The sequence below is a fragment of the Panthera tigris genome, chromosome X, assembly GCF_018350195.1.
Source record: "Panthera tigris isolate Pti1 chromosome X, P.tigris_Pti1_mat1.1, whole genome shotgun sequence".
NCBI lineage: Eukaryota > Metazoa > Chordata > Mammalia > Carnivora > Felidae > Panthera > Panthera tigris.
In genome coordinates this window covers 110,508,998-110,520,186 of record NC_056677.1, presented here as the reverse complement: position 1 = coordinate 110,520,186, position 11,189 = coordinate 110,508,998, and positions in this window count along the sequence as shown.

Here is an 11,189-nt window from a genome sequence, read left to right as displayed (position 1 = left end):
CTGCTATCTCCTGTCTAATCAAAGTAACACTTTAAGAAGTATAGAAAGTTGAAACAGCCTCCTTTTCCTGTAAGAGCAATTCACGATGGTGCGACTTGGACGCTTGCCTGGGGCCTCAAGACACATGGGCCCATCTGGGACATGCCTGAGTCAGGAAAACACCCTAGAGGAAACCTAATTCCACCCAGCCGATCTTTTGCAGAGGCAGATAAAGCCCCCTGCATCTCGCCACCAGTTCTGCTGAGCTCCAGAGCTGCCCTGGTGTTGGGGAGCCCATGTGACACCCAAATTTAGGCTTTCCCTGTTTTGTTAAGAGAGACATAACCATTTGGAAACATACCAGGCCCCTGGCCTGAGAAGACACCGGCCAAGGGCTCGAGCATTCCTCCGTTGCACTTCTTTGAACGGAGATACCGCATGAGAAGAGGATGTACGGCCTCTCCCACCCTCTTCGATGCTCTCTTGGGGAAACAGTTTCCCCCAAAGAATTAGTCGCACTCTGGAGCAAGACCCTATCACTGGGCATTACTCTCAAAACCTGTATCTTAGTCTTTAAAGCAGAAGCTGCAGTCACGAGGCAAAAATATACTTGAAAGAACATTCTTCCCATTTCCTGGTGTCCTGCCTTTGTTCTGCTTAAGAACAGTCATACAGCCAAAGTCATCCTTGGCGACATGTGTACTCCTCTGTATGTCTTTTTTTTTTTTAAGTTCATTTATTTTGAGAGAGAAAGCATGAGCGGGAGAAGGGCAGAGAGAGAGAGAGTGTGTGTGTGGGTGGGTGGGAGAGGGGCAGAGAGAGAGATGAGAGAAAATCTCAAGCAGGCTTCATGATCAGTGCGGAGCCCTACGTGGGACTCAATCCCAGGATCTGTGAGATCATGACCCGAGCCGAAACCAAGAGTTGGAGCCTTAACCGACTGAGCCACCTGGGCACCCCCTCTGTATGTCTTGTATGTCTTTCATAAACATTTTTCCCCACCTCATTCCATCAATCTGAGCACATTTTCTGGAGGCCCGGCTCTGTGCTGCTGACTTGGGAGAGAAGAGGACAGGAGCGAGGGGTAAGGGGATTCTGAGCCAGAGAGGCCTCGAACGCATGAATCCTTTCCTGCATCTGCCATTGGGTGTAAAACTGGGATCAGCTGGTGCTTTGACCTTCTTCTGAGCCAGGTCGGACCACACAGAGAATCTGCTTTGTTCAGCCAAATTATCCAGTGTCCTCCTTTCCCTAGGCTTCACTGTAGTCCCTGCTAGACAGAGTGTAAAATAGGGAAGAGTGTGGGAGGGTCCCCTTACTAAATGGAAGGCCTCATGCCCAGCTGAGAGAGAGAGATCTTTAATATAAGCACTGACCTTAACTCTCTTCATTTACCAGTGAAAAAAAGCTCTAGGCCCTGAATTTCTGGACCAATAAAATGTCCTAGAATTTGGCCAGTGGAGAGACCACTCCCAATTGGGGCTATGCCAAGAAGGGCTGGGTGGGGGGCAGGAGCAGGCGCCGAACGAGCTGGGAGCTGCCCTTTGCTCACGGGGTCAGTGCAATCCCTCATTTTACAGAAGAGGAAACTGAGTTGCCGAGAGAGAGGAAATACCTCGTAGAGAGGTCGTGCAGAGAATCGGTGGCAACGTTAGAACCGGAACCTTGATTTTCGGGGCTCTCTCCACCGTAATACGCTGTGTATAAAGGACACAGGGAGCCACCCAGGCAGACACTATAAAGAATGTGGGGCCTGATGAGCACCTTTGAAGGTGGGCAAGGCCAGAAGAGGCGGAGAGGGCAGGGGAGGACATCCCAGCAGGGGAGGACGGCCCCGCACAGGCACAGGCAGGCTTGGATATGGCATGGCACCGAGGCAGTCAGGAAATAGGTCTGGAGGAAATTGTTAAGGTCAAGTCTGGCCTCTCAACGTGAGCTCTTCAGACCATTGAGGGTGTCCCAAGGGGTACAAAAAGCCACAGAATACTTACGGCACAACTTCCTAGAGCGCAAATTTGATCGAATCGTTTAAAGCCTCGTTTTCCTGTGGAAAGCAGCACAGATCCAAAAAGATAAAACTGAGACCTCAAAAGCATTTCAAGGGTGTTGCAGGCCCCTCCGGGCTGTCCCACAGTCCGGGACTGCTTCCACCCCAGTCCCATTGCAAGTGAGTATTCAGGCACTGGTCCCTAGACATTCTGGCTTTTTGTTTGTTTTTCCTACCGGTACCAGGGTCCTCAACTTCTCCTGATAACAGCTCTCCTGCTCTTTCCTTGGGTGAACTGCCCCTGCCCACACCGTCGGCAACAAACTGCTTAGCCTCCAGCCAAGCACATGACCCAGGTCAGGTCAATCGTAGCGACTCGTGTCCCCTTCCGTGCCAGCGGTGCTACAGAAAGCTCCCAGCCTCACCAATGAGACTACTTCCCTGGGATTTTTTTTTTTTTATTGTGAAATGGAGAGAGTCGTTTCTTCTTCTGCAGTTTCTAAGCTTGGAGCTCTATGTGGCTACGGCCTTACTCACCCCGCTTGACCATGTCCATCACTGGGAGGAAGCCCACCTTCAGCAGGAGAGAATGATGATGTGTACATAGAAACACATAGAAACACAAGACAGAGGGAGATTGAGGGAAACGACGTCTTGAGTCCCTAGACCCAGGTCTGGAGCACATACTGTGCCTTTATCTTGTTAAAGTCTTTTTTTAAAGTTTATTTGGAGAGAGAGAGAGCGCACTTGTGCACGCGTGTGAGCAGGGGAGGGGCGGCGGGGGGGTAGAGAGAGAATCCCAAGCAGGCTCCACCCTGTCAGCACAGAGCCCGTCGTGGGGCTCGAACTCACAAACCGTGAGATCATGACCCGAGACACAGTCAAGAGTCGGACGCTTAACCAACAGCCACCCTGGCGCCCTTTGTCCCTTTTTTAATAGCTGGTTTCACTTATTCACTCACCAAGTGCTTACTGAGTGCCTACTTCCATGGAGTTTACATTCTAGGGTGAGTTGTGCTTCTGTCATTTGCAACAGAAAACAATGCTGCCTGCCAGATCTCAGAATTTACAAGCTAGGATAAGGATCAGAGAGAGAGAGTCTATACTATAAACAAGGGAAAGTCTGAAGTTTCTGGAGCAGGGGAATCACGTGATCTTTCACAGCCCTCTGGATTTGAGGCAGACCAGGTTGGAAACAGGGACTTTGAAACGGCTGGAGTGGCCGGGACTCTGACTTGCTCCATTTTTAAAAGCCCCTCATGAGTCAAGCTTCCCGGGAGGAAACTCAACTTGGAAGATAAAATGCTTCCAGGAAGTGCTCCAGGCCCCGCTCTTGCGGTGCTCCCACCGTCACCTTCACGGATGGTTCGGTTCAGCCTTCCCCCGCCTGCTCCATTTTCCAGCCCTTTGCCCGTTTGCTGCCCGGACGCTCATCTGTACGTGCAGCACCCGCCACTGGCGGGGACATATTAGCTGGAGGGAAGGCCCTTAGGAACTCCCAGCTGGGCTGCTCTCTCCCTGCTCCGACCCACTGCACCTCTAGGAGCCATCCCGGGTGCTTCCTTCTCCGGAGGGCTCCCCGGACGGCCCCCCACCCCCGCCATGCCGAACCTCCTCGGAGTTTCTGCCACCCCCACGTCCGGGCACCTGCTCACAGAAGTGGATTTTTTTCAGGTGTGCCTCGTGCGATTCAGTAGCAAGCTGCCTGAGGGCAAGAACCAGGCTCCCCTTTACCACCATCCCCCCCCCCACACCCGGGAGCCTAGCCCTGTGCCTGACACAGCAGAGGGGGTGCTCGACCCAGGTTGGTTGAGGGACTGATGGTGGAGACAGCTCAGAGATAAGGGGATCTGAAGTCCTTTTCCCGGGAACAGTCTGAGTTTAGGCCGATTTTAGCGTCATTGTTATTTCACAGCATCTTCCTTCACTCTCCAAAGTGTCTTATGATAAAATATACCGTCACCTACTTATCTGGAGAGTACCAAAGGGGCCGTTGACACAGCCAAGTTGAAGCGGCTCCCGACCTAGGACAAAATATTTATAAAAGCCAAACAGCGGCATATTGCAATGCCGTGCTCTGTCGCTTGGAACTGAACATGCAAGGAACAACTTTCCTTCCAGAGCTCCGGAAAGTCTTGCCTGCTCGACTGCGGCCGGCTCCCACGCGCTCTCCGGCACACAAAGCATTAGAGCCACAGTGCAGCCTGTCACAAGATGCACATATTTCCCCCACCCATTTCATGCCACGGGCACGTAAAACAGCACGGTTGGCCCCGCAGAGACTGGAAAGGCACACGGGCCCGGCCCAGGAGCGGAAAGAAATCAAAGGCAGTCATGAATGGGTCGGGAGCCAAACAGACGGGGCGAGCTGCCGCAGGACGGGCGTTTTGGGCCCCCAGAGTCATGGCTTCGTCCTGCCACCACAGTGGGGTGCTCTGTCTGCCTAGGACACTCACAGTCTTCAGAGTGGAGAACACCCGTGCCTAGCAAGTCTCTCTTTGACGGGCTAACGATGGTCATGGATTCTTTGACGCTCCTCCCCCTGGGGTACGGGGTATGTGTTCCCTCCCCTCGAGCTCGGGTTGACCTCAGTGACTTGTTACCCCATGTGGCAGAAGTGGCCTCAACAGCTTCCAGCCGGGTCTCTTGGAGCCCCGAGCTTCTACGTAGAAGTCCAACTACTCTGAGGACTCCGTGCCGGAGAAGCCATGTGGGCAGATGCCGTGGAAAGGCCCTGAGACCCCCATAAGGAGGGACACAGAGGCCCAGGGGGCCCATTACTGTTGCAGCCCCCCGTGGTTCAGGGTCATCCCTGCCCAGTCCTCGGATATCACAAGCCATCCCGGCCAAATCGCACATTCCTGAGCAAAACAAATGATCGCTGTTGTTCTAAGAGACGTTTTGAGGTGCTTAGGTAGCTAGTAATTGACAAGCAGGACACTCCCTCCTGCCGGTGTTGGTCTAGCGCTTTGTGTAGCCTAAGTGGGCCGTGCTATTTCAGCCCTACAACCAAATGTGAGGCAGGGGAAGGGAACAGCATGTGGAGGGAACAGAGGACCCTGTACTGCTGTGCCCCGAGTTCATAGAGTATGATACTACTGGTGGGTGGGAGGGTGGTTAGTAGAGGAGACCAATGTATTTAGCACTATGTGCTCATTTTTCCTTTCTTTTTATTTCTGGCGAGTGAAAATGGCTTTTGTTGACCATAGAGAGACACAATTATACTTAAAAATAAATTTACGTCACACTCATTAAGATGGCTACTACGAAAACAACCCGGAAAACAACAAGTGTTGGCCAGATATGGAGAAATTGGAACCGTTGAGAGTTTCCTTCTCTTTTTTAAAGTTTATGTATTTTGAGAGAGAGAGAGAGCACATGAGAGGGGCAGACACAGAAGGAGAGATAGACAGAAAATCCCAAGCAGGCTCTGCACTGTCAGTACAGAGCCCAACGTGGGGCTCGAACCCACGAACCATGAGATCATGACCTGAGCCAAAACCAAGAGTCAGATGCTTAGCCAACTGAGCCACGCAGGCGCCCCAACCATTGAGCATGTCTTAAGCGCTATCGGCAACAGCCAAAGTATGGAAAGAGCCCAAATGTCCATCGATGGATGAATGGATAAAGAATTTGTGGAGTATTACTCGGTAATCAAAAAGAAGGAAATACACACAGTGTAGTATTATATACACACACAGTGGAGTATTACTCGGTATACACACACAGTGGAGTATTACTCGGTAATCAAAAAGAAGGAAATCTTGCCATTTGCCACTACGTGGATGGAGCTGAGGGGATTATGCTAAGTGAAATAAGTCAGTCAGAGAAAGACAAATACCATATGACTTCACTCATATATGGAATTTAAGATACAAAACAGATGAATGTAAGGGAAGGAAAGCAAAAATAATATAAAAACAGGGAAGGGCACAAAACATAAGAACCTCTTAAATACAGAGAACAAACTGAGGGTTGCTGGAGGGGCTGTGGGTGGGGGGATGGGCCAAAAGAGTAAGGGGCATTAAGGAAGACACTTGTGGGGATGAGCACTGGGTGTTATACGTAGGGGACGAATCACTGGAATCTACTCCTGAAATCATTATTGCACTGTATGCTAACTATTTTGGATGTAAATTAAAAATAAATCAATAAATAAGTAAATAAGTAAATGTATGATTAAGCCTCTAACTGTATTAAAAAAAACAAATAAATAAATGCTCCAGCTTCTTGTTCTTGGTGGTCAATTCTGGGAGGCCTCTGGGTGCTTCTTTTTTTTAAGTTTATTTCTTTATTTTGAGAGAGAGAGAGAGAGAGCACAAACGGGGGAGAGTCAGAGAGAAGGAGAAACAGAATCCCAAGCAGGCTTTGCACCATCATTGCAGAGCCCGGTGCAGGGTTCAAACCCATGAACTGTGAGATCATGACCTGAGCTGAAATCAAGAGTTGGATGCTTAACCGACTGAACCACCCGGGTGCCCCAACCTCTGAGTCCTTCTAAGGACTAGGGGAAGAGCTAGGGGAAATAAAACCCATGTTTTCCACGGGGATGACCTCAGTCATGCACACACTGATATTGGCTTTCTCTCTTGCCCCGTGTCACTCTCTCAGCTCCTTGACTCCAAATTTCGGAGACCAATGCCCAAATAAACTACCTTCTCTCAAACCCTTTTCTCAGCCTTTGCTTTTCAGAAAACCCAAATTAAGATGCTGTCCATGTGAAGATGCCATAATCAAATGTCTGTGTCCTGGTCCAGGCATTCTAGAGTGCAGCCAGTGGACAGGCCTGACCCATGCCACATAGCTTCCGTGGCATGGGTCATTTCTCATCCTTAATGAGACTCATCCGTAATGAGTATGTTCATTTCTCATCCTTAAATATGGATCAGGGTCCACAGTGGGGACTAGAGTAAGGCAAGGTACCCAGCGTGCATAATTTTAGGAGGCGCTCGCCCTCTCGTGCTGACCCTGCATTTGGATGAGCCTGAGAAGGGAGTGCTTCCCGAAATTTTGTACCCTAGGCGTACCTCATCCTGGTTCTGGCCAAGACACTAGTAAAAAGCTTCTAACAGTAAAAGAAACAAATAGGAAAAAATAAACTCAAATGAAAAGGAAGTAATGCACACTGCAGAATGTTTAACAATCCACAATATCCTTGGAGACCTAATTCATCAAGCGGGAGCATTTAGAGAACAAGAAAGAACTCCTGCAAATTAAAAGTTTAGGACGGCTCTCAAAGAGTAGAACAAAAAGGCAAAAAGTGGGAAAATAGGACCAAAAAGAAAAAGGACATTACAGAATTGTTCCAGGAGACAAATATTATATAGACATTCTAGAAAGAAAGCAGGAAAATTAAAACAAAATGGGGGGAAGGGGTGCGTGGAGAGGAGATTATCCAAAAAATATTACATGAAAATACCCAGAGCTGAAAGACATGAGTTTCCAGTCTGGAAGAATACAGTGTGCCCAGCACAGTGAGTGAAAATAACCCAACTCAAAGCAACGTCATCATGAAAACTTCAAATACAAGGATAAAGAGAAGATTTAAGAGCTTCCAGGGGAAAAACAAGAGATTAGATGAAAAGGACCAGAAATCAGAATGGCTTTGGATTTTTCAAGGGAAATACTGGCCGCTAGAATACAAGGAAGGAATGCGTTCAATATTAAAATTCATATCCAACCTAGAGTTCCAAATCCAGCCAAACCAACAATTATGAGGATAGAATTTTCAAACATACAAGGCCTCAAAAATTAACTCTTGGGCACTTTTTCTCAGGAAGCTACTGGAGGATGCATGCCGCCAAAATGTAAAAGAGAGAGACTTCGCTTCTGTAAATGGCAGACTAGGCAATGGGGACCAACACTCCTGCTGAAAACATCAAAGATGGTGAACAAAATAATTTTAGTGAGAAAGTAGTGAGTCAAGACCCAGGAGAGGACAACAAACCAGTGAGATAAGACCAGCTCTTTGGGTCACTTTGGCTCAGGGAGATTTTTCTAATCAGCAAGAAGCAGCCAAGAGATCAGGTACTTCTGGTGGACTCCCAGGGACAGGGAACAAAAGTCAGAGTCCAGGTTCAGGCCAGAATAAAAAGTCTGGTAAACCATCGCCTGCCTTGGACTATATCCTGAGAAATGGTGCCCTAGGAGTAAGGATGAATTGGATGTAAATCATGTCTCACATGCCTGTCTTCCATTCATCTGTGTAACTCAGAAAGTCTCATACCCTGAAATCAGGTTAAGTTTATTTCAGATAGCTGGGAGCCCCAGGCACCTAGGGAAAACAAATCAAAATGTTCTTTGGAGGAACAACAATATCTTAGTCTTCAAGTTGTTTCTTTAAGACCGAATGTCCAACACAAAGACACGTAAAAATTTAAGACACTAAGATGATGAACCAGTAGAAATAACAGCCAGTAGAAATAAATGCAGAAGAACCTCAAATACCAGAATTTTCAAGCACGACTGCAAAACAATGCTACTTATTTTGTTCGAGAAGAAAATGCCAAGATTTACAATTGTGGCAGGAATCGGAAAACTATACAACGGGACACAGATTAAAAGAGAAAGAAACCAGAACGTGAGAGGAAACCAATTAAGACAAAGATATGGGATCCATCAAATAGGGGCACAAGACAGGAGAGGTACAAAGGCAGTTCCCAAGGTCATAGTGGAGGAGATGCCAGCATGAAACCCGTGCACTAGACCTTGAGAGCTACAAGTTCAGACCGGAGCAGGGGATGGAAGGCTTCAAGAAGGTTGTTTCCCTAGAGGGAAAAAAGTAGAACTGATAGGTTATCAACTGGGTTGAAAGCTGGTTTACAAGGTTAGTGGACACTATGAGACCACTTAGCCAGGGATTTGAACAAACGAGAGAGACAGACAGAGGGGTAGAGGCAAGTCAATGGAAAATATTCAAAATTGTAAAATCAGGTCACTTACTTGCTATTTCCAGCACTCTACATACCTTCTTGCATACCTGGCTTTCCTTCTGGCCTTATTTCTTTTTGGTCTGAGGGCCCTCCTTCAATGGTTTCTTGTAATGAAGGTCTGCTAGGGACACATTTTCTCACCCTTGGCTTATCTGAAGCCATTTCCCACTCATTTGTGAAGGCCAATTTTGGATGGATGCAGAATTCTGAGTTGACAGGCTTTCTTTCTTTCCCCAGTTTAACAAAGTTGTTTCATTCTCTTCTGACCCCTGTTGTTTCTCAGGTCAGCAAGAAATCTTATCCTTGCTTCCCTATATGTCATTTTGGGATTATTTTTTTATATTTGGTTTTTAGCATTTGACTATGATATGCCTAGCTGGGGTTCACTGAGCTTCTTGAAACTGTAAATCAATGATGTTGTTGTTGGTTTTTATTAATGTGGGACATTTTCAAATGCTTTCAAATGCTTCCTGCCTGACTCTCACTCATTATTCCCGAAGACTCCAATTACACCTACGTTATATCATTTCATATTGTCTGACAGGGCCCTAAAACTATGGTCATTTTTCTTCTTTTTTTTAATCTTTCAGATGGGGTTATTTCTCTTGGTTGCCTTTAAGTTTAACTACTGTTTCTTCTATTTCTTTTCTATTTTAAGCTCATCAAGTGAATCTTTTATGTTACTTGTACTTTTCAGTTCTAGAATTTCCCTTTTTTCCCGGGGTTTTGTTTTTCTGCTAGGATTCCTTATCTGTTCACTCACTAAAACCCTAGTTTCCTTAACGTTCTTTGACCATCTTTGTAAGTGCCGTGATCTTTTTCTGTTAATTAGAGCATCTGGGCTCCCTCAGGTTGTTTACAGTCACTTTTTTTTATCTTGATAATGAGACCCTTTTTTTTTTTTTTTTGCTTCTTTGTGTCTGTAGTATTTTTGATTGAATGCAGGACATTATGAATACTATATTGAAGATATTCTGAATTCCATTATCGTCCTCTGCAGAAGAAATAGGCAGGTCACTTACCAGCTAATAACCATTATGCTTGTGTAGGGTTGGTTAGGACTGGGGCTGGGCAAGATGGTGAAGGAGCCAATGTGCCTGCAACTCGGTCCTGCCCACACCCTTTTGGATGAGAGCACTGCTGAATAGAATTCACTGTCCTACCCCCTTCTTACAGAAGGAGAAATTTGAAACTAGGAAGGGACCTCTCCAAGGCCACAAGGAGATGAATGGCAGGGAATGGGCTACATGCCCTGACTCCCAGGCCAGTTCTCTTCCTCCCACATCCTTGTGTTTATGGTACTCTACCTTGTCTTTTAGAGTCTTCCCGGTTTCATGTTCTTAAACTAGATGAGACAATAAAAATCCAGGTGTACAGCCAAAGCCATAGCTCAGGAGAAGATGATGGGCCTGATTTTGGATGGCAGCAAAGAGCTAGAGAAAAGCAGACACATTCAATAGGTATTTAGGAGGTCACATTTTTATTGTAAAAGGGATGTCCCCCTCCCTTATCCTTGTTTGTCCTCTGAATAAGGCTATGAGAGCTTCCCTCCATCACTCCTCTCCATGAACAGTGGTTCCCTGAAAGCCTGAGGGCAGTGAATGATCTGGGGACATTTCGAGACCCCGACAAAGTGATTTTCGCACTCACAAGACAACAGGACAGTTAGCAAAAGTAATGACCACACTCACAAGGTGGGCAGTCTGTGTGGTCCTGCTATTCTTGGATTATGGTGCTGGAGGGACTTCCTCAGGCTCACGTGCTCCTGGGCAGATAGATAGTGCTCTAGACTCAAGCTCTGCCCCTATTGACTGGACCCAGCACTTTCTGGGTCACCAAGTGAAGACGGGAGCGCGTTGAAGAATGGTACTGGACACCTGAATCCCAGGCCTCCTCTTCCAGTCTCCCCACAGGCTCCCGCCCACTTTCTCATCCCTCCCACCCATAATGCACTCATTCTTTTCCCTCCCAGTAGAGCAAAATGGCTTCTGAAGCCATTGCCAGCAAAGATCCCCAGTCTTTTTTTTTTTTTAATTTTTTTTGATGTTTTTATTTATTCTTGAGACAGAGGCAGAGCATGAACAGGGGAGGGGCGGAGAGAGAGGGAGACACCGAATCCGAAACAGGCTCCAGGCTCTGAGCTGTCAGCACAGAGACTGAGGCGGGGCTCGAACCCACGAACTGTGAGATCACGACCTGAGCCGAAGTCGGACGCCCAACCGACGGAGCCACCCAGGCACCCCAATCCCCAGTCTTTCAACAACACACAACTTGCTCACTCTCTGGATGGT